The sequence below is a fragment of the Ceratotherium simum genome, chromosome 27 (genome assembly GCF_057802395.1).
Source record: "Ceratotherium simum simum isolate JZ-2026a chromosome 27, ASM5780239v1, whole genome shotgun sequence".
Classification (NCBI taxonomy): Eukaryota; Metazoa; Chordata; class Mammalia; order Perissodactyla; family Rhinocerotidae; genus Ceratotherium; species Ceratotherium simum.
The window spans coordinates 36962300-36983818 of record NC_141926.1 but is presented as its reverse complement, the minus strand read 5'-3'; the positions used below and the strand labels follow the sequence as shown (position 1 = coordinate 36983818).

The 21519-nt window shown below is 34.5% G+C and overlaps 1 long non-coding RNA gene across 3 annotated transcripts; it reads left to right on the top strand.

The window, feature by feature from the left end:
• Positions 1-3817: 3817 nt before the first annotated feature.
• On the top strand, positions 3818-20963 carry LOC147913477 (uncharacterized). Of its 3 annotated transcripts, none has more exons than XR_015548750.1 (3): positions 3818-7046; positions 7672-7757; positions 17219-20963. It is a non-coding gene; the product is annotated as an uncharacterized LOC147913477 (long non-coding RNA). The 3 variants fall into 3 exon arrangements; XR_015548751.1 differs by having other exon boundaries at positions 3818-7757; positions 17219-17303; positions 18981-20963; XR_015548749.1 differs by having other exon boundaries at positions 3818-7757.
• The last annotated feature ends 556 nt before the right edge of the window (positions 20964-21519 follow it).

Sequence of the window (21519 nt, the reverse complement as noted above, 5' to 3'; positions counted from 1 at the left end):
AGGAGTTCTTAGGACCTGTCATCAAGTGTGCTTGAATATTCACCCAGGACAATGAGATTGTTAAGTTGTTTTTGAAAATTAGAAAATTAATCAGATAAATCTAGAACAGTGGTAGTCTATTCATTCTTCCGTGTTTGGTTTTGTGGAAGAGGTATTGGCTTTTTGACCTCGACAGACTTTCTTATATATCATCATATGCTTGTCAGAAAAGATTTGTCAGACTCTGCAACTGTTTATCTTTCTCTCAGGCTGTATTGCAGATGCCCTAATTCCCTGGGAGAATATGTATTCATTTCTTTTTTTGCTATCAATCTTATGTCTAACAAATGCTGTATTTCTAGATGATGCTAAGCTGGATATTCTGGACTTTCACTTAGCATGAAGCGATGTAATGCACTGTTCAGAACATTATCCCTTTGCACATTTTGGCAGAAACATAATTTATTTGCAACTTCAAGTATGCTAGATTTCTTAATGGAAGAACTTTTCCAAAGTCAACAGCAGCATATTTAAAATAGAGTAAGAAAAGCTGCTTAAATGCCTAAAAATGTGAAAAACTGGAGCTTTTTTTTTTTGAAGAAAATCTTGAATTAAGTTAAATTTTTTGTTTTAATTGTTTATATGTTTAAATGTTTATATGTTATATGTTTAGAAAGCCAAAATTGATTTGATTGACTAGTCCTACACATCACAATGAATACCTTAGGGACATGTATTCTTCTATTACTTATCAGATTCTATTTTTACACTTTGATAGCTCTCACTCCTTTGTTTTTCAATTACAATTAACTCATTTTTATCAGGAAAATCTCATGAGTCTTATATTTCACTCTTTCCAAATATGATCTCTATCGATCTAATCATAGAATGCTACAAAGACCTGTAAGAATATCCTTACATTTTGTGTTTGAAGATATTGATCAGTAGACTTATTATTATCCTTTTGTACTAAGGAATAGGATAGATTATATGAAGACCTGAGTTAAAATATAGTTGATGGCCAGCCATGCTTTCAGCTGAAATGTGTATGAAGATCTCCCTTCTTTATGGTGACAGATAGTGTATATAAAGTGGACTGTGACCTGGCCTTCAGCTTGTTATATTTACACTTTTTTTCTTTAAAAACATCCAAAGACGTATAACTAATATCTACTGCTTTTATATCCCACAATTTGAAAGCTCTCTGGCACAAAACAGAAATGACTTTGCCAAATGGTTCCAGTGTTTGGACTGATGCTGAAGAAGAATTCAAGGACTAACCTTCAAGGACTACCATCTCAATACAGTTATCAGCTCCCCAAGCTCAGGCCTTCATAACAGCCTCACAAATTTAAATGGCGCTGTTTTTTTTTGTTTTCTTTTTTTTGAAAACACTCATGGAGTTTTTGCAAAGATTATTGAGATGATTCTTATTCAATCTCCCAGCATTTTTATGGATATGAATTCTCTTATTTTTCCTATTTTGCAGATAAAGTTGCTGTAGCCTGTATGTTTAAATAAAGTCCTTCTCAGAGCTTTTAGGAATGTTTGAGGGATAATTATATAATGGAAACCTCAGACTTTAGCTTCCTGGGGTCTTGCCCTTCCTATGCACTCCTCACTTCTTTTTGAAGAATTGAGTAGATCCTGTTACAAACACGTTAGAAAATAGAATGTTTCTACCACAATGCAAGCGTCTTGAGTGCAATGCATTATTCAACCTTATTTGATAAAATACAACATAATATGGGACTTTTGTGAAACCAGTACCAGTGCTAAGAATAGTTTTTAGAAAAAAATACAAGGGAAATTCTTCCTAAACACGAGGCTTTAAAAAATTATTAAAAAAAACAAAAAAACAAAAAAATACCTTGAAAGCTAGCGTCAGAGCCTGGGTTTAAGAAACTAAAAGGCAGCTTATTTAATTGATGAAGAACAATAGCAATTTATCTGTCACCCAGCATTCCTTAGACGGGAGGGTCAGCTTCCAAACAGTAGAGTTATAGATTTCAGCAACATAGTCACAGAAAGTAAAAGGGCCCAAAAGGGACTTTAATGTCATTTGTATAAAGCTTGTGACTGCTGTCAACTCTACTGAAAGATGCACAGATTCTCTCAGATACAAGTGGCTTTTTAGCAACGTTGACATATTTTTATTCACCTCTTTGACAAAGATGGTAAATTGGTTAGTGTGGTAAAAAGCACACTATACCCAGTGCTACCACATTCCTGCTATCCTTTACAAATAATTTTACGACGAAATAAACCAGTTATAAATGGAGAACGTAAGCCTAGGCAGCAGCGATGCTACAAAGCTAGCCCATTCTGGCTTTTAATTTAAAGAAGGTCAAAAATAATATATTACCTGAGGAAAATATGTTATAATTCCGATATATTTCTTTTAAACTGAAGCTTTTTATTAAAAAAGTTAAATTGTTTTCACTTTTTCCTACCTAACAAAGGGATTCTGACTTATATAACATTCAAATGAGAAACACACTCAACACACACACATATGCACACACACACACATACACATACATACATGCTCGTGAAGTTGAAATTATTTTCTGAAATATTCCAGGCATACCAATGCATGATATCTAAAAAATAAAATTTAAGGCACAAATCAAATAATTTTAGTTAATTAAACCAACTTAAAAAACATATATTTTGAATTAAGGCCAGGTTTTGGAAAGAGAGGTGAACATTTTTTAAACACACACTACATAAACATGCACAAGACAATCTTTCAGGCCTATAATACAAGTAGAGACAGATGAAGTAAATAGGCCCAAAGACAGAAAGGAGCCTGTAACATAAACTCCGTAAGAGCAGGGGCTGTGTTTTGTTCTTTGCTGTATGTTCAGGATTTTGAACAGGCACATGTTTAATGTATATTTAGTGAATGAAGGAATAAGGGTAGAAAGCAGAAGTTATCACGTATTTGTGCACAATGAGATACTGCTTGTAATGGGCTAAGCACTGTGCATGGTCATATTACTCTTGATTTGAGAAGTACTAGAAAATACCTCAGACTTTCAGAAAGAAATAAGGAATCTATAGGAAGTAAAATACCTCAGAAAACTAAACTCTGAAATTTCCATTATATGCAACTCTAAAACCTTGAAAAAAGTTTTATTTAAACATACTAACTAAGACACCCTTAACCATTTGCAAAATAAGAGTAACCAACTGCTCTAATTTTTTAATGAAATAAATATTTTATTAAACTTACTTTGTTTTCAAACAGGCAAACAAAAAGTCTTATTTTGTTTTTCAGTTTTGTTCATATCCTCAATTTTCACATGACATCATAATATTGATGAACATTATTAAGGCATTTTAAAATTTGAAAATATGTTATTAGATTCAATATGAGGGTCATGTTTTGCTAAATTGAGATGGAGGAAAAACTTATTTTACCATATTATGTCTCATGAAGTAGTAGGAAAATATCGTGGAATTCTATATAGATTGTATAACAGAAAGAGACTCTGTAGCCTTATACTTGTGATTATAAAACATTTATTTGAATATTTGTTTTCAAAAATTCATATTTGTATGAATTTATTAAAGCAAATATTCAAATTTTTATAATCAAATTTTCCCAATTTGAGACATTCTATATGGATTGAATTAATGGCCCACGATTTTGTTGCACTCCCTTGCTCTGACTCCAGGCTTAGCCTTGAAATTTGCATTAGAAAGAGAATATTAGCAGACTGGACACCAGAAAAGGCTTGGGAGAGTACTAGCACACCCCTGCTTTCTCTCGTGTGCTCCTGCAATCACCTTGAGAACATGCTCAGGCTAGTCTGAGGAAGGGTAAGGAATGGAAATACCAGAGTCCAGTGGCCCCAATTGTCCCAGCCGATGCCAGCTCAGATCCATTGACAGCCAGACGTGTGAACAACCCCAGCCGAGATGAGGACCTATCAAACCACCCCGACAAGTAAGCAATTTATTATTTATGCCAGAGGGACTGTTTCTGTTGTTGTTGTTATTGTTATGTCACTCAATAGTGTTGATGGATAATGGATATCAAAACAGCTACACAAAAAAAGTTATGGTGTTTGTTTTATTTGCATGCTTCTTCTTTCAGGAACTCACTAACCTTATACTATTAAATTATGAGTACAGCATTTTTCTAAAGAACTTAGATAATTAATTCAAGCTTGATTCATCTCTATTAAAATATCTGAAAAGACTACACTAGCAGCGAGAGAATTGTTAGTGTCTTTTCTGTGTTTTCATGGTGAACCAAAATTTGACCTCATCAACTATTCTATTGATATCCCAGATAAATTCTCTGAAGTGTTTTCTCTATGGATTTCTCTTTAGTTTGTTCTCTAAGAGCTTTTAGGAATTCATTAGCAACAAATAGAGAAAAATCTGCCTATTTTCACTTGTGGTGCTTGACTTTATTCTGGTAATTTCTGACCCTTTAAACTTAGAATTCATTGAAAAAATAAAAAGACATAAATAAAAGCTCCCCCCTCCTTTTCCAAGGTTATGCAATATAAAAAAGTATCCTGGAGGAGTACGCCAGGTCACTATAATTTCCTCCTAAAATGTATAGCTATCTTTCTGAGTTTTATGATTAATAACATTTTCTAAACTTGAAATTTTGAAAATATGTGTGCATTTTTCCTCAAAGAGTCAGGTTCAAGGCCATGGCCTAGTAGTGTAATACAACTAAATTCTGAACAATTTGCATTAAGTTATTTAAAAATGTGAACTTATGAATTCGCTAGTGTATACGTGCCTGTTCTACATATTGGGGTGTTGTAGGTCAAAAAAATGGCCCCAGAATATGTCCACATCATAATCCCTTGAACCTGTGAATCTTATCTTATGTGGCAGGAAAAAGACTTTGCAAGTGTGATTAAGTCAAGGATCTTGAAATGGGGGATTATCTATTACCCCAGTGGATCTGATGTAATCACAAGGGTGCATATAGGAGGGATGCAGGAAGGTCAGAGTCAGAGGAGAAGGGGATGTGACAGAGACAGCGATTTGCCTGATGCACTTTGAAGATGGAGGAAGGAGCCACAGCCAAGGAGTACAGACAGCTACCAGAAGCTGAGAAAGGCAAGGAAACAGCTTCTCTCATCAGAGCCTTCAGAAGAAACCAGCCTTGTCAATATTTGGGTTTTGCCCTAGTGAGACCAGTTTTGCTCTACTGACCTTAAGAACAGGAAGAGAATACATTTGTGAGGTTTTAATCCACTAAATTTGTAGTAATTTAATTTGTCACAGCACCAATAAGAAACTAACACGTAGAGCTAGCGAGTTTATAAATCTATCCGCTGCTGTTTTTGAGGTAGTGTTTAATTTTATTTGTTTCTTTATTATTCTTTCAGGCCTGTTTGCCTCTGCTTCTAACATTCCAGTGTTGAGTTCACAAATGTTTGAACTTGAAACCCATTCCCTTTTATTCCTTATCTTCATAAACTGATAAATACACTGAGCATCTCCTCACATGGCTGATCATGGAGTCATAACAATTGATTCTGATCCAAACACGGTTCTCAAGACTGAAAATACTATTATTTAGAGTTTTCTGAGAAGTAGGGTGAGAAACTTAGCCTCCCTGGGAGTAACCTTCAGGTTTAGGTTTGCCACAGATCATAGTAGTTGAAAGATTGTTGCCCTATTATTCATAATTTTGTTCCAATTCTTTTATGTACACATAAATTTCCTATCTGTCCACATTTGCTGTGAACTTGCCATGAATTCTACAAACTTCCCTACACACTGTATGAAGCAACATTTTCTTTAGTTTTTAATCTTTCTTCACATTGCTCCCCTTTATCTTACTATACTGTTGTTTAGCAAAAAAGCCTGTGTTCTCCTACAATATAAAATATTTTATTCATTGTCACCATTTGTCTTCTTATTCTTTTCTTTACTGAACTCATAAACTTCTGTCTTCCCACACTTTTGTAGAGCTCTTTGTTCTTCACAAAACTTTCAAACTTGATTGTTTCCTTTTTTGGAGCAGAGCAAATTTTGGACAAAACTATGTATTAAGCAAAATGTGCCCTTATTGCTTTTATAGATTTTTAGTCAGTAAGACATTATTAGTTTTTTTTTCCCTAAAACATAGGTCTACTTTCTTTAACACCTATCAATGACTTCATTCCAGAATTATCCTTATGTTTGTATGAGCTTTCCAGCAAGATAGAGTTGATATCTAATAAACTGTATTGTTGGCAGAAAACCAAGGGGATCTCCCAGGGAGTCATTACAGTTTAAAGAAAAATATTCAGTCATAAACTTTTCCAAAATTAAAATAATAAAACTTCGCAGCTAATCATATGTGATAAGCAGGTTATTTTGGATAAATTGTTTTCTCTCTCAACATCATAAACTTCTCCAAAAGTTCATACAACTGAACTTGTTCCGTTTTCGGTAGCCTAAAGTAATTTGTGTCCATGGGAATTCTCTAAGAATTAGCTGCGTGTATAGTGAAAAAAGATTGTCATTGCACAGAATGATTAATTCAAAGTCACTGCATGAAAATGCCTTTAGGTGAAAACAAACATTGTCCTTATCTTGTGTGTAATACTAAGCGTGCACGCAGAAAGAAATGGCCTAATTATAGACTTATTTTATTTATTTTTCCCTTGAATTATCTTTTAGTGCTTCGTTAATATTTTAATTCACTGAATGTAGAAAAATTTGTCAAAGTTTTTCTAAAATTCTCATTAACAAATTACAAATAGATATTCCAGATAAAGGTTAAAATTCATATCTAGTATTGGCACTTTGGTTTTTTGAAGTGTTTTATAATTTCTAACAAGACACCACTACAGCACCTTTGGTTACCAAGAGTACCAATATCATCACATAGCATGTTTGCTGATGGAGTAGGAAAACTCTCCTTGACACATTCCAATTCTTAAAACAAAGGTACTGTGACTCGATATCTGTCTTCCTGAGGCTTTCTGTTTCCTGATATTAGTTAACCGACTACCCTTTGCTGCCAGTCAAATCACATAGATGGTGACATCAACAGAGCAGCAGTTCTTAGAGACGTTACATTTGCAATTTTGGCAGAGGTAAGAAATTTTGTTGATGTTCTGAATAAAAAAAATGTCTATGGTTGGAAATCAATAGTCAAGTTCCAATGATAAAATAGGAGTTCAGGGATTGTGTATAACATATTCTAAATCTGAATATTTACTCAGAAGATACATTCATGGCATTGATATTTATGTGTGTGTATTATATAGATTCATGACATGTCTTGTCTCACCACAAAATATTATCCTAAAATCTAAGCATTGATGTTTCATATAAATTATATACAGGGTTGACTTTTCATGAGGCTTGGAATCTTCTCTTGTATGTACAGATACCCAATGGCTTCTGGTTATCAATTCCTCTAGGCCTGTTTTGCTTAAACAAGTGCAATCTGTTAAGAGTTTATTTATAGTTTCATGGTTTGGAAAAAAGGTCCTTACAATGAGGATGGCTTTTCACAAAGGCAAAGAAGAAAGGGGAAATTATAGACAAAGCAAGGATCTAGTTTTTGTTGTTGCTTTGCTGTTGTTATTGCTATTGTTAAAGAAATATCAATTTGGTTCAAAAAGAGTGGGGAGAAAAGATTTATGACTAAAAATAAAATCCAGGGATCACTTACCTTATTCTTCTTATGTTCTCTTTTGACCAAAATTCCTGAAGGGTGTGATCTTGCTGGTCACAGAGCTCCTGCCGAATGTGGGGTTAGGTGAAACTGGAGATGAATAAAATTCGGATCAACGATATGGGTGAGTTAATGGAGAAGTGTATTACTATGGATGGAGATTTCTGAGAAGGAGACTTGCAACTATATTTTCCTTATTGCAGAATAATGTTTCTGAATTCAGTAGTATGTTATTCTTCTTCCATATTGGGTGATTCTGAAATGAATACACTTTCAAAGATACTTCAAAGTGTGTTTTTGGCCTTTTGATACAATAATAATATAATAATATAAATTAAAATATTGTAAACTTTATGGCCCTATGGTCCTAATTCTTATAAGTAAGCAGCGACCTACCTTTTCAGATACTTATGTAATCATGCAGCCTTAGAGAATATATCATATACATTTTCACCTACAAAACATTCCTACTGACAATTATTCTTCATTACTCACATCAATTTGGACATTTTTAGTGTGCTCAGAATTTAACAGTTGTACATAAGAATACATTATTATAGATTACACGTTATACGCATTGAGTGATAACAGCAACTACAGGGTGAATCATGTTTATTTAGATTGGAATAAATTAGCAGTTTTGGCAAATCTTATCTAATGAAATATCCTTAAAGATATCCTGTTAAAACAATTTAACATGCAAAATATATGACCTAGAAAATCTATTTTTTAAAGTACTTCAGTTTCCAATGCTACATAACGAATGGTGGCCTAATAATTAACGCTTACAAATTTCTTTTTCACAGAGCTTAAAAAGAACAGAAATTTGCATTCACTCTACTTACCATATATTGGATTGCTTAGCTATTTGGATATTTCACAAATAATCCTAGAAACATTACACAAAGAAGCAATTTAATGTTGTGCTTTAGAGCACCATTTTTGACACCAAGCTCCTTGAGTTGAAGTCCTGACACTGTCACTGACTACCAGGATGACCTTGTAAATGTGGATCATAATAGCACCTAAGCCAAAGTTTATTATGACAAAAGGATCACATGTACAGTTCTTAGAAATAATGACCAAGAATAAAACTCTATTAAAGTGTTTTATTATTTTGCACTACTTTCTTTGTAACATTTTTATTTTATTTTCATTTATATATTTTCTTTCAAAATTTTTTTTTTTCAAATTTGCAGCTTAGATTACCCCAAGATCTTACTTATGTTGCTGAGATATGTTGTTTCCATTTGCTTGTTACCTATTCTCAAAACTCAAATAGTACCATTTGAGGTTGGAATGTGTCACTATTGGCTGGCTAGGGAGCTGTCTGAATAGGCCATTTAAGATACCATTGCTCACAAACCATTGTTCATAAATGTAAACAGCAGCACTTTAGTATAGCTCTGTGTGTTAACAAATCAAGGCTGAATTATCTCGTACATTAACAGAACATGAATGGAAGCTTACTGATCCATTCTAACAAGGGCTCTACCTTCATTATTTAAAACAAAAAACAGATGAGACATAATAGTATCCACAGATCTAAAGAACATTTTAAATTCCTGATAAATCTAATTATTAACAATGTAAGTGTTGGATCTAGATTGGCTGTTGGATATAATTGTATGGTACCTGAATATGACATGGATTATAAATCTTGAAATCCCATTTCTTTTGCTTTTCCTTCATTTTTAACAGCCTTTATAGGATTTCTACAATCATGTCTTTCTTTCTTGTTGCTACTATACATATATTAAATCCTCATGGGACACTTACACACGATTATAAAAGATACTGCTTTCCAAGAAAAGTATGGCTTTGGAATGGAGAGTGGAATACTATTATAAATTTTCTGTGTAATGCAATGCACGAAAAATGGTAAAAATAACTTCTAGACTTTTAAATAGCCATTCAACTTTTAGTAAAATTCTATTGGTTCAATTACTCTGAAATTTGTATTGTTATTTGTGCTTATAGGTTTTTAAAATTGTATTTACTTCTTTTTTTCTATTATAGCATTTTAAAATCAAGTGTCCTATTTTTGTGTCCTAAGATTTAACAACAAAATGATGTTTTATAGATAAACTTATACTAATTCTCTCCCCAAATGAGAAAAAAACACACAGTAGTACATTTTTATAATACTATTTTTAAAGCTGTCCATTTAGTTCACTAAACTGTCCTTTATTCTCAGGTTATATCTATACTTTTATTGGTGTAGTAAATGTGATATGTGATAGTAGACTTTTTTTGTATAATGTTCTTTCTTCTCAAACTGAAAACGAAAATAAAAACAAAAGCCCTGACAATTATACAGGTCAGTTTCCTCATGTTTTAATCTCCAGTGATTTGTGACATGTCACTGCTCTGGATGAAGTAGAAAATTAAGAAGTCTTTTGCATATTGTAAATGTTCTCAACTTTTATGCTAAAGTTCATTCCTGTTTCAAAACCTTTCCCAGGTGGTCAACAGATTGTAAGTGTTGGGGTTATGTCTGGAAAACAGCAGAGTAAACTGAGGAAGCCAAGATATGCATTTGTAGAGATATTTTAAAAATATTCCAGATATGAGTCTAGTGGTGTATAATCACCTAAAACCTGATAAACAATTAACAAGTCTTTTTAGTGCGGATGCAAGAACATTGCCTGTGAGCACACATTGGAGTGTGTGATCAGGGCAGTAAAATATGTAATTCCAGTAGTGGCTTGGTACTGAAGTTACTGAATAAAGATGGTAATATCTGTAGAAATATTTATAAAAGCTGAAAGACTGCTGTAATTAGTTATCCATTAAATTATAGTATTTTTTGGCTTCTTGCGCATTAATTCCTTCAATACTAAATTCCTACGGTGATGTTAAATTTCAAAGGATGTCATTATCACCAAAGATTTAGGTGCCGCTGCTCTAGTCCATGGTGTGTGCATGTGAATGTATTTAGGCAACTTCAAAATAGCTCTACACACAACACACAAACACACACATATAGACTAATTACCATAAATATATTAGGAGACTGAAACCTAGACACACAGGAAGTTAGGCGCTTCACCGCAGAAAGCACGATACCATGAGACGTTTATTTCACTCTGTATGTCTTGGTGGACACAATAAAGATATTGCTGGGTGTGTATTTAAAGGGATTATAGTTTCTTCAAAACATGGCTGAAGTCATTCTCCAGCCCAGGAGAAGAGATATGAGTAACCCATGGAAATATGTCAGGGTCTAACTGTCCATTGGATATAGAGAAAATGGTAACTTTTTTTTGCTTTTAAGGTAAATAAATAAAAAATTTGGCTATGATTCAGGTAAAATATAGGTTATAAATTATATATGAGAGGAAGCAGAATCTGGTAGTTTTACTTCCTGTTCCCTATCACCCGCAAACACACAGACACAGACACAAACACACACACACACACACAAAGATGCACACAAAAAGATAGGCAAAAAAATCTACAAACACATACACACACTGAATAAAGAGCTTCTAAGCTTTGAGACCAGAACGAGTCGGGAGGAAAATCGGAAAAGATCCTGATATGGATCACTGTGAAAGAGGCATGTAATTCTTGCCCCAATCATGGGATTAAAATCCACAGGGATATTAGATAACCCTCCAGGAAGTTTGAGGCTTCAGGGATGGAAGAGACTTACACCTCTCTGGAATTCTCGGCAATGGCAGCCTCCCAGGCCTTCCTGGCATCCCAATGGTATGGCATCAGTCAAGTAGATATTGCTGTGTGACATGAGTGAGCCAGAGTGGCAATTCATCACTCTGAGGAAGCACTACTGAGTTTCTGGTGTTCCTCTAAGGAGAGGTGAGAGTGACCATATTTCATGTGCTACCATGAATAGCACGCAGATATAATTGGGAGAGACAGCTGGCAGATTGTCATTAACACAAAAGAACTACAGCAATTGTGCAAGTGTGTGCTGCCAGGAGATGCAGAGTGGAAGGTAAAATTGGTGATAAGACGAGGACAAGAGTATCTCAGCGTTTGTGCAGTGAGGTGAGGATAGAGAAGAATTAGATACAACTTTGTGTTCATCTCAGGTGATGTAAATTTGGGAAGTTGTTGGTTTTCCAAAGACCAGTCACATCTACCTGATGTTATAATGCCAACTTGAACAGAAGGACGAGGAGAAGAAAAAAACTTCAGAACTCTGAATTTTAGACTAAATGTTTCACGTTGAGGGAAAGTTATGCTGTTTACTTAAGGGATAGTATCTAGGAGAATTGCATTTAACTTTAAAATATAGATGATAAATCAAAACATGTTCTTTTTTTAAAAAATTTAAGTTATTTATGGAGAACTGGAATTAGGAGAAAAAGTCACAATACCAATATTATTGACATTAAAAAAGGCTACTCAGCAACAAATCTGTAAGCCTATAAGTTAATGAATAAAATATCTTTAAATGCAGATGGGTCGTTAATTAAAGTTATACCTTGTGTTGTTTATCTTGTAAATTATAAGCAAAACAATATTAATAGAGCCATTAGAAATCACAATTAACATGACAATATTTATAAAAAAATATTATCTTATTGGAAATTAACTTGTATGGTCTGCATAACACAGAAAAGATTTTAAATGAATCTAGAAGCTGTTCTATTGAGCTCAGTTCTTAATTCTCAGATTCTTTTAGTCATTTCCTACAGGGGTCACAGAATCAACTATTTATCTGCATCATACGTTCACCCCTACTCTGTTGTTTTAATTGTCACTTATCACATTGATAATTATTTGAGTTTCAACAAGTACTAGGTCTTATTTTTCTGCTGTGTGATTGCTCTTGTGGCATTTAGTCGGATACCAGCTGCACAGCAACATGTAGAACTCTGGAGATCTTATATCTGAGCACTGTAAGAAGAGGATTACCTCCAGAGTTTTGTCATCCACTGCTAAACCAAGAGCCAAGCATGTCAGGAGCAAAGATCCACACTCTAATATGAAAAGCTTGAAGAACCAGATATGGGAATGACAACTAAATTATCTATTTTCCATGATATTTCTCATCATATTAAAAAGCCAGAAGATATTTAGATGTATAAGTACTATATTCTTTTTTGAGAGGCTAATATGTGAATCCAGTGATATTCCTTGTATTTTGACTATAGTGAGAGCTGTCAATAAGACATACTAGGGCTCTTTCTCTCATGGTTCAAGAGTTGACTTCCTTTGTTCTTCCAGAAGATCAAGAGAACAATTGTTCATATTATACTTCATGAAGTGTTTGCTTAGGCAGATGTTATTAAAAAGGACACATATGCATATTAACAATAAAACTAAGTATATGCCTCAGTCTCTTGCAGTATTAAATCATCTCTGTTATAACAGATTCTAAGATTGATTTGATATTTCGGAATAAATGGGATAGTCATCACCATCTCCTAAAAGAAGAGTGTGTGGTCCCCACATGGAGAAGAACAGAGTCGTGAGCCAGGGGAGAATATTTTGGTTCCAGTCGTACAAGGGCCTCTAAAGTTTAGCAAGTTTTAATATTAGAATCTTATTTGTTTTATGCAGAAGCAATTCATTTCCTTAGTCTTAAAGGTTTAGAACCAGTGGTTATTGCTTAATTGATAATGACATTAGTTAATAGTCTTTTTGGGTGCTTATTTTCTAGGGTATGTTCTACGTGTTCATCTATATACTTTAATTTCTCTAAGTCAGTGATTTTCCACCCTAATTTATTTAATTTTTTTCTTTATAGATCTCCTATATTGCATTGTAAACAATTGACAAAACGTCTTCAAACTTGGAAGTCTATTCATATTGTTGCCACTAGACTTATTTTACTGGAATGTGTGTGTGTGCATATATATATATATATATGTATATAAATACATACATACATAGATGCATAGATATAGTCCAGTATAATATTGGGGGAAAGTTTCATGAATACCTCTTAAGCTACTTATCAAGTGTTATTTCCATATCTAACCATTCTTGAATATTATGGAGGACTGATTACTCTATATCATCCTGAGGATCTAGGTAGTCTTCACTATTTATCCAATTTTTCCCATCTGATGACTCAGTGGATGAATGGAGTGATAAAGATCAAGCAGTTATAGGTAATACATTTCCAATAAAATCTGAACTTAACTGTGAATTTAATTCTATCTTCCTAATTTTAGGAAAGTCTTTGGTGATAGAATGAAGTTAAGCCTGAGACCAATATTTAAATTCTAATTTAAAATCTTAGGTTTATTTTTCTTCAAGGGAAATTTTTCTTCAAGGGAAATCGAAAGTTTCCTTTAATGGGATTCCCTAAGAGAAGGAAAATTGTTGGAGAAGATTGAAGGGGTAGTAGGAGAATACTGAGGAGGTAGAGAAGGATATGGGAAAGAGACAGGTCTAAGGATATTATAACAGATTTATTGTGGGTTTCAGAAAAGGAAGCCAGTAATGATACAAAAGACTTTAGTCCGAGCAATGAAAAGATGGAATTTCCATCTACTGAGATGGGAAATAATGTACGGGGAGCCAATGTTATATTTGAGATGTTGCTTAGACTTCCAAGTGGATGTGCATAGCAGGCCATTGGATAATTAAGCCTGGAGTTGAGAAGTATGAGAATCTTGGGAATAGAGATGTGTTTACTGCCCCAAGACCCCACTAAGGGATTAAGTTTTCATAGAAAATAGGAATAAGGAACCCTGGGTCAATCCAACATTAAGGAATAACCCCTGGGTCAATCCAACATTAAGAATTTGTATTTATGCCATGCATCTTTGTATATTCAGCTCACCATTTCATGCTCATTGCTTCTTTTCAAGGATGTCTTTGTGCTTCCTCTTTGCTTATCAAAGTCCACTCTTTTTTGGGGGCGGCGTGGTGAGGAAGATTCACCCTGAGCTAACATCTGTTGCCAATCTTCCTTTTCTTGTTTGAGGAATATTTGCCCTGAGCTAACATTTGTGCCAATCTTCCTCTATTTTTGTATGTGGGTTGCTGCCATAGCACGACCACCTACGAATGGATGAGTGGTGTAAGGGTGGTGTAGGTCCGTGCCCAGGAACTGAACCCTGGCTGTCTAAGCGGAGTGCGCCGAACTTAACCACTAGGCCACGGGGCTGGCCCCAGGTCCAGTCGTTTTTGAAAATTGATCTCTCTCTCTCTCTCACTCTCCTGACCAAACCAGCACTATCCCCTCCATATTTTTCAGTCTTATTACAGTCTTGTTACAAACACATCCAGCAGTAAAAAGTGAACACTTTGTTTTTTTTCTGTTTATGTGTCTTAATTCTCTCTTACTACTAAATTTTAGCTTCTTGGTATGGATATTTAGAAAGGTAGAGTAAAAACAGGGGATTTTTAGTATAATCATGCAACAAAGTTATTTTATAAAAAGTCGTCAAAAGTAGCAATGGAAAATTTTATCTCCCTGATTTTTCAGAATTTTACAGAAATAAATTATTCTATCACCAAACTAAGAATGCACATTTGCTTCGCTAGGATGGGATAAGAGTTTGAGACACTGCCACAATTCTGTCTTTGGTATTTACAAGGGCTCCATTAACTGAGGACTGTTACCATTTTGGAAGATTAGAAGAAGAGGAGCAAATTCATATCACCTTAATGTCAAGACTGGTAGAAGACATTGTGTAGTTGTACAATGATTATACCAAAAACACCAAGGTGAATAACTCTGGAGGCCAACAATCAAGATTAAAACATAATTTGGACGCATTTGCAACTTTGAGCATTAAGGAAGCTGTAGTGTCCTGGTCATCATAAGAAACCCCTTTTCTGCTGCCAAGGGTCAAGGGGAGAAAGTTAGGCGGTGAGCATATTAGCTATTTGACTGCTTTTCCAGTAAGTGAATTCTGTTGTAAGATTCTTCCTCTCAGGGGTGGTAAATATTATGTAAAGTCAAAGATGGATAGTGGAAGTTTTAAGGGTTTTATGTTCTATGATTTAGAGCTACCATGCTTTACAGCTTCAAATTTAAAAGTTAATTTTTTAAGAGTATATTGATGCTTATTTTAGAAATAATTATACATCCAAAGAAAGGAAATCACAGACATAATAACTAGGCTTGTTACCATAGTAAATACAGTGAAAATGACAGTTGCTTTTTAGAAACAGTTAATATTCTTCTAATAGAGGATAAAATAATATAGTTTTTTCCCCAAAATATTTAGAAATAAGTCATTAAATTGAAGATAGTGTCATAAGTGAAATTTAGATGAACCATAAATAACAATTATTTAATATTCTAATTTAAAAAGGTATTATGAATATTTTACTGGAGTGATTTTAAAAATCAAAATTATTAAAACCTTGTTGTAAATAAGAATACAATATTCTTGATATATATTAAGCATAATTTTTCTAATTTTAGAATTACTTTTTGGACAATTGATAAACCTCATTAAAATAAATTGAGGTTGCATTGCATTATGTTAATTTTATCTTGAACACAGGCTTTGATGACTTATTGTAAGAATATCCACATATTTAAAATATTCTATTGCCAACATCTACATTTTTATTTTTTTAATTTGTCAATATTAGACATTAGTTTGAACATTTTATATAATATTAATTTATAATATAAAATCTTTTTTATTCACTTAAAAAATTTTTGGTAGATAATGTGGTGGTGAATGAGTTTATAACATATAAACAGTTTAAATGTAAATATATAATGATATACATAATGTTAAATACAACAGTTTAAACATCATTAAAACACACATTTTCTATAGCTCCAAGTAATTCTTTTGATTAAAAATTTGTTCTTAATTGAAGAACCACTTAGTATTACATCTAAATATTGAATGTATGATTGCCTTGTTTTTTTACAGAAAAGCACTGTTCTTTCTGTTTCCAGAATTTAGAACTCTCTTACCTCACTGTTATGGACTGAAAGTTTGTGTCTCCTTCAAAATTCATATGTTGAAATCCTAGACCACAATGTGACGGTATTAAGAGGTGGGGGTCTTTAGGAGGTAATTAGGTCCTGAGGATGGGGCCCTCATGAATAAGATGAGTGCCCTTATAAGAGGAGATCAGAGAGCTCACTCTCCTTCTTTCTACGTTCTCCACCATGTGAGAACACAACTAGAAGTCAGCCAACTGCAAACCAGGAAGACTGTTGTCACCAGGCACTGGATCTGCCAGGCACCTTGATCTTGGACTTCCCATTCTCTGGAAATGTGAGAAATAAATTTCTGTTTAAGCCACCAAGTCTATGGTGTTTCATCATAGAATTCAGAACTAAGACACCAACATAATAGGATTTCCATGTTTATAAATCAACAGGATAGAAAAAGGCTCATTCTGCCCTCGAAATATCTTGAATATGCACATATAAAAGAGAATATTATTGTTTTTTCATTATAAACATGTCAAAAATGATGTCATTTCATCATTTATGAGATACAATCATATCACATAAAACCTATCCCTTTTAAGTTATACTCAATTTAAACACTATTTAAACCACTAATCAGGAATATGAGATAGAACATTTTATTATATAAATGGAAAGTTTACATTTGATGTACATTGGCCTGATGAATCTTTATAATTAGCAAATTAAAAATTGTATGTGTTTTTCAGAATACTGTGATATAGCAGAAGTTTTCAAACCTGGCTACACCTTAGAACCATCTGGAGGTCTTACACAAAAAAATTACTTTTGCTGGTAATCCACCTCAGGGAATTTAATGGGGAGGGGCGAGGGCTGAGAATTGGTATAATTTACTAGGACTCCAAAGGATTTTATTGTGCAGTGGGGGTTAAGAATCACTTGCCTAAGTATGAGTAAGTAGCAGCACCGAATTTCTTAATAATTCCTGCTGCCTTAGGTAAGAACAGAGAGAGAGAGAGTTGTTAGTGCTAATTGAGGAAAGCTGATTTCTCTCCTTTAGTGAAAATATACTTGCTCTTTTTTTTTTTTTTTGGTGAGGAAGATCAGCCCTGAGCTAACATCCATGCTAATCCTCCTCTTTTTGCTGAGGAAGACCAGCTCTGAGCTAACATCTATCGCCAATCCTCCTCTTTTATTCTCCCCAAAGCCCCAGTAGATAGTTGTATGTCATAGCTGCACATCCTTCTAGTTGCTATATGTGGGACGGGCCTCAACATGGCCAGAGAAGCGGTGCGTCAGTGTGAGCCAGGGATCCGAACCCGGGCCACCAGTAGCGGAGCGCCTGCAATTAACCGCTAAGCCACAGGCTGGCCCGTACTTGCTCTTTGCTCTAGTCAGGAAACAAATGTTGAGAGGGAGGGAAATCACTTGGGAGCCAAAATCTCTTTTGGGCCATTTCCTTTCTGCCTGTCTGGGTGAAACTTTGTGACCTATCACTTCCAACGTCTGCTGGTAACGCTGACGTGCTGTAGACAGTGGACTGCCACACTTGCTTTAAATACTCTGAGTTTCCAGTGTGAGCACATTTAGATTCACTCTTCAAGTCTTTCTGCCATTAGCCAGAAAAGTAATAAAGATTTTGCATCTGCAATAAATTGTGGTCGTCTTTACAGGGAGTACTAACATGTTTGCTTTAAAGTATCATAACAGTAGTTGAGCCATTTCATTTCATGTGAAATTCAAGGCGGGGTAATGCCAGGAAAAAGTGCACACTCAGAAATATGCAATTATGACATATGCTGCAATGAGATTGCATTTGTGTTTTTGCACAAATGCTCCATATTCATTAGTTTGTGCAGAGGCCCTGGCGGGACTCATTGGTATTTTCATATACAATACAAATCTAGATTCATGTTTGTGTGTACTGAGTTTGAAAGGGTGGAAATGCAGTTGATGGATCTATCAACAAACACTATCGGTATCAACTCTATGTCTGATCATATAGTATCACTAAAAGCAAAGTCCTAATAACTATTTTAACAAATTCATCTTGCTTTAGATGGAGAATGTGTGACTACTGTTTCCACTTGATACATCTTAGTTTGGGGAAATGATGTGTATAAATCGTGGCCTCAAGCAGAGCTGCAGCAGACCGGGCTGTCATTTCTTCTTTTCTAAATTTTCTCTTAGGAAGAGAGGACCACTAGAATTGTGTAGGCACTGCTCCTCAAACACATTTAGAGAAACAGAGCTGAGCAACGGAATAGGTGGACTGTGGTAGACATGGAGATGCAGCTCTCAAATCATCTTTTCAGGAAGGGTTAGCTACCCAGTGGCTTGGGGGGTGGTGTTGGGGAGTGCTCATCAGACAGCCTCCAACCTCTCAAGCTCCGCCCATAGGGAGGCTCCTAAACTACGGAGAGAGAGGAAGACAGGAGTTAGAGAAAGATTTGAGAAAGACAGGGGAATGGTAATGACTGTGATTCTGATCTGTGAAAATCTTTATTCAAGGAAGAGACAGGATGCCGAAACCGGTCCCCAGATGGCACATCGGTACAATTATGAGCTTAAATGTCATTTCTGTGGGTAAGGAGAAGTTTTACAATTGAATATGCTGGAAATGTTGAATTCAAGAATGAAGCTGTATTTGTAATGTGAATAGTCTCTTATGCTTTTATGTAAAAGACTACCAAAATAAGTCATGCACCTGAGGAATTTTTATGTAGTTAAAGGAGAGGAAACACTCCATACTGAATATATTTCAAAAGGATGGTGGGAAACAAAAATATATGTGTGCTTTGATTATGTCATGAGTCATACTTCAATATATTCATCATTTATATCAAATTTTATGTATAAAGTTACATAATATATGAATATATATTATACTTTGATAATTGTACAGTATTATATAATTGTCAAGTATAGAAACAGCCCGAAGGCTAGGGCTTTTTCACTGTTCCAGTCAATGCTATAATGCCAGTGTCTGAAATAGTATCTATTACATGTTAGACATTTAATAATTATTTTTTGTGTGACTGAATGAGTGAACCAAATAATTATTATTGGCAGGCTACTTAGCATTTCTTTCTACCTTAAAATCAAGGCACTATTCTCCATCCAGGATATTCTTTTTATTTATTGCAAAACATGTATAATCCTATGTGTTTATTTTTTTATATTTGCTTAAGTTGTTTTCTCTATCTTAACAAATGTTCCTTCTTTTCTTTGACTATCCAAATCTTTTTGTTAGTCTGTGTGTAGGCAACTCAACATACTTTTTAGACCAAACTCATTGGTCTTCTAGCTCCATTTTTTTTCTATTTTTTGCAATATTGTATATTTGTTCCAAACCGTGTAATGTACTATAATGCTCTACTGTTATCTAATTATTTCAATGATATATTTTCAAATACTATATTATATTGCAAGATTTTTGAATGCTTTTGGTGTGTCTTGTAATTTTTTGTTGTTGTCATCTGTCCCAGATACTATCGTTGTTTTAAAATATATCTGATGAACCTCCTGTGAGTTCACAGCGAACTATGGAGAGCTCATGACCTCCCACATCAAGCACACTTGCCTCTCTCCTTCTGGCATTTCTGCTGCTATGCCTCAAGGCTTTCTTGAGAATTTTAGGAGCTTGCTTAGCCCTCATACACAGCAGTATACTAGGAATTTCATGTCCCTCAACCAGTGTTAGATAAGAGTTGTCAGACACAACTCCCACCCTCTCCATATCCCATTGGCATAATTAAATGATGCGCTGTTCAAAGGGTCACCGGCAGGATTGAGCTCCAGTTACTCATATTGATAAATTGATCATTCAGACACCCTTTATTGGCTAGTCTCTCTTCACTGTCTCATTTCTTTATTCTCACTTGGTCTTCCTGCTATCATTTCCTAAATAAACTAACTGCCCTCAAGTACTTGACTGAGGATGTGCTTTCCAGGAAATCCAAACTAAGACAAAATCTTTTCCAGTTTTCACGTCATTGGCTCCATTTCCTTCAGAATTCAGCTTAAATATCATGTAGGCTGAATAACAGTCCCCCAAAGATGTCCATGTCCCAATGCCTGGAATCTGTGAATATGTTACCTCATGTGGTAAAAGGGACTTTCCCGACATGATAGTTAAGGGTTTTGAGATGAGAAGATTATTTTGGATTGTCCAGGTGAGCTCAAGATAATCACAAGGATCCTTATTAAGAGTCAGAGAGAAGAGAGAAGAAGCGGAAGTCAGCGAGGAGAGAAGATGGTACACTGCTGGTTTTGAAACGGAAGAAGCGACCACAAGACAAGGAATATGGTCAACCTCTCTAAGTTGGAAAAGGCAAGGAAACAAATTCTCCTCTAGATCTTCCAGAAGGAATGCAGCCTTGCAGATCCATTTTTAGTCTTCTGATGTCCAGAACCATAAGATAATAAATGTGGTGTTTTAAATCATTGACTTTGTAGTAATATGTTACAGCAGCAATAAAGAACTATTACACATATCACTGCCTCAAAAGCTTTCCCTGATCACATTGTCTAGAGGAAATTTCCTTCAAGCATACAAACATACAGAAAATATGATATGGGTTTGTTTTGTCACACAATACATACTCTACATTAAGTTAAAAACAAGGGTTATGTGCACCCTTTATTTATTTTATTATCTTTATAGTATTATTATCACTCAATATTATGGAAAAATCTATGTTTTCATTTCTAATTCATGAATTGACACTTAAAGGTTTTTTCCAAGATGATGTCCTACCACTATGGCTGAAATTCTTCACAGACTTTGTTTTTTCAGTCTATTTCAGTGAAAAACCATATTTTTATTTCTCTGCTTTCTCAATCCATAGGGCTGACATATGCTTTATAGTTCAGAGATATGTGACTTGCCAGACATACAGTCATTTTTCCTTTTGGGATATTTAACTAAGCTAGAGACTGTCATCTTCACCACAAATAAGTCCTGAATATCTTCCTAATATAACTCCTTTATTACACATCTCTCTGATCTCTTGATAAATAATGCACTCATTTATTATGTTCTCTTGTC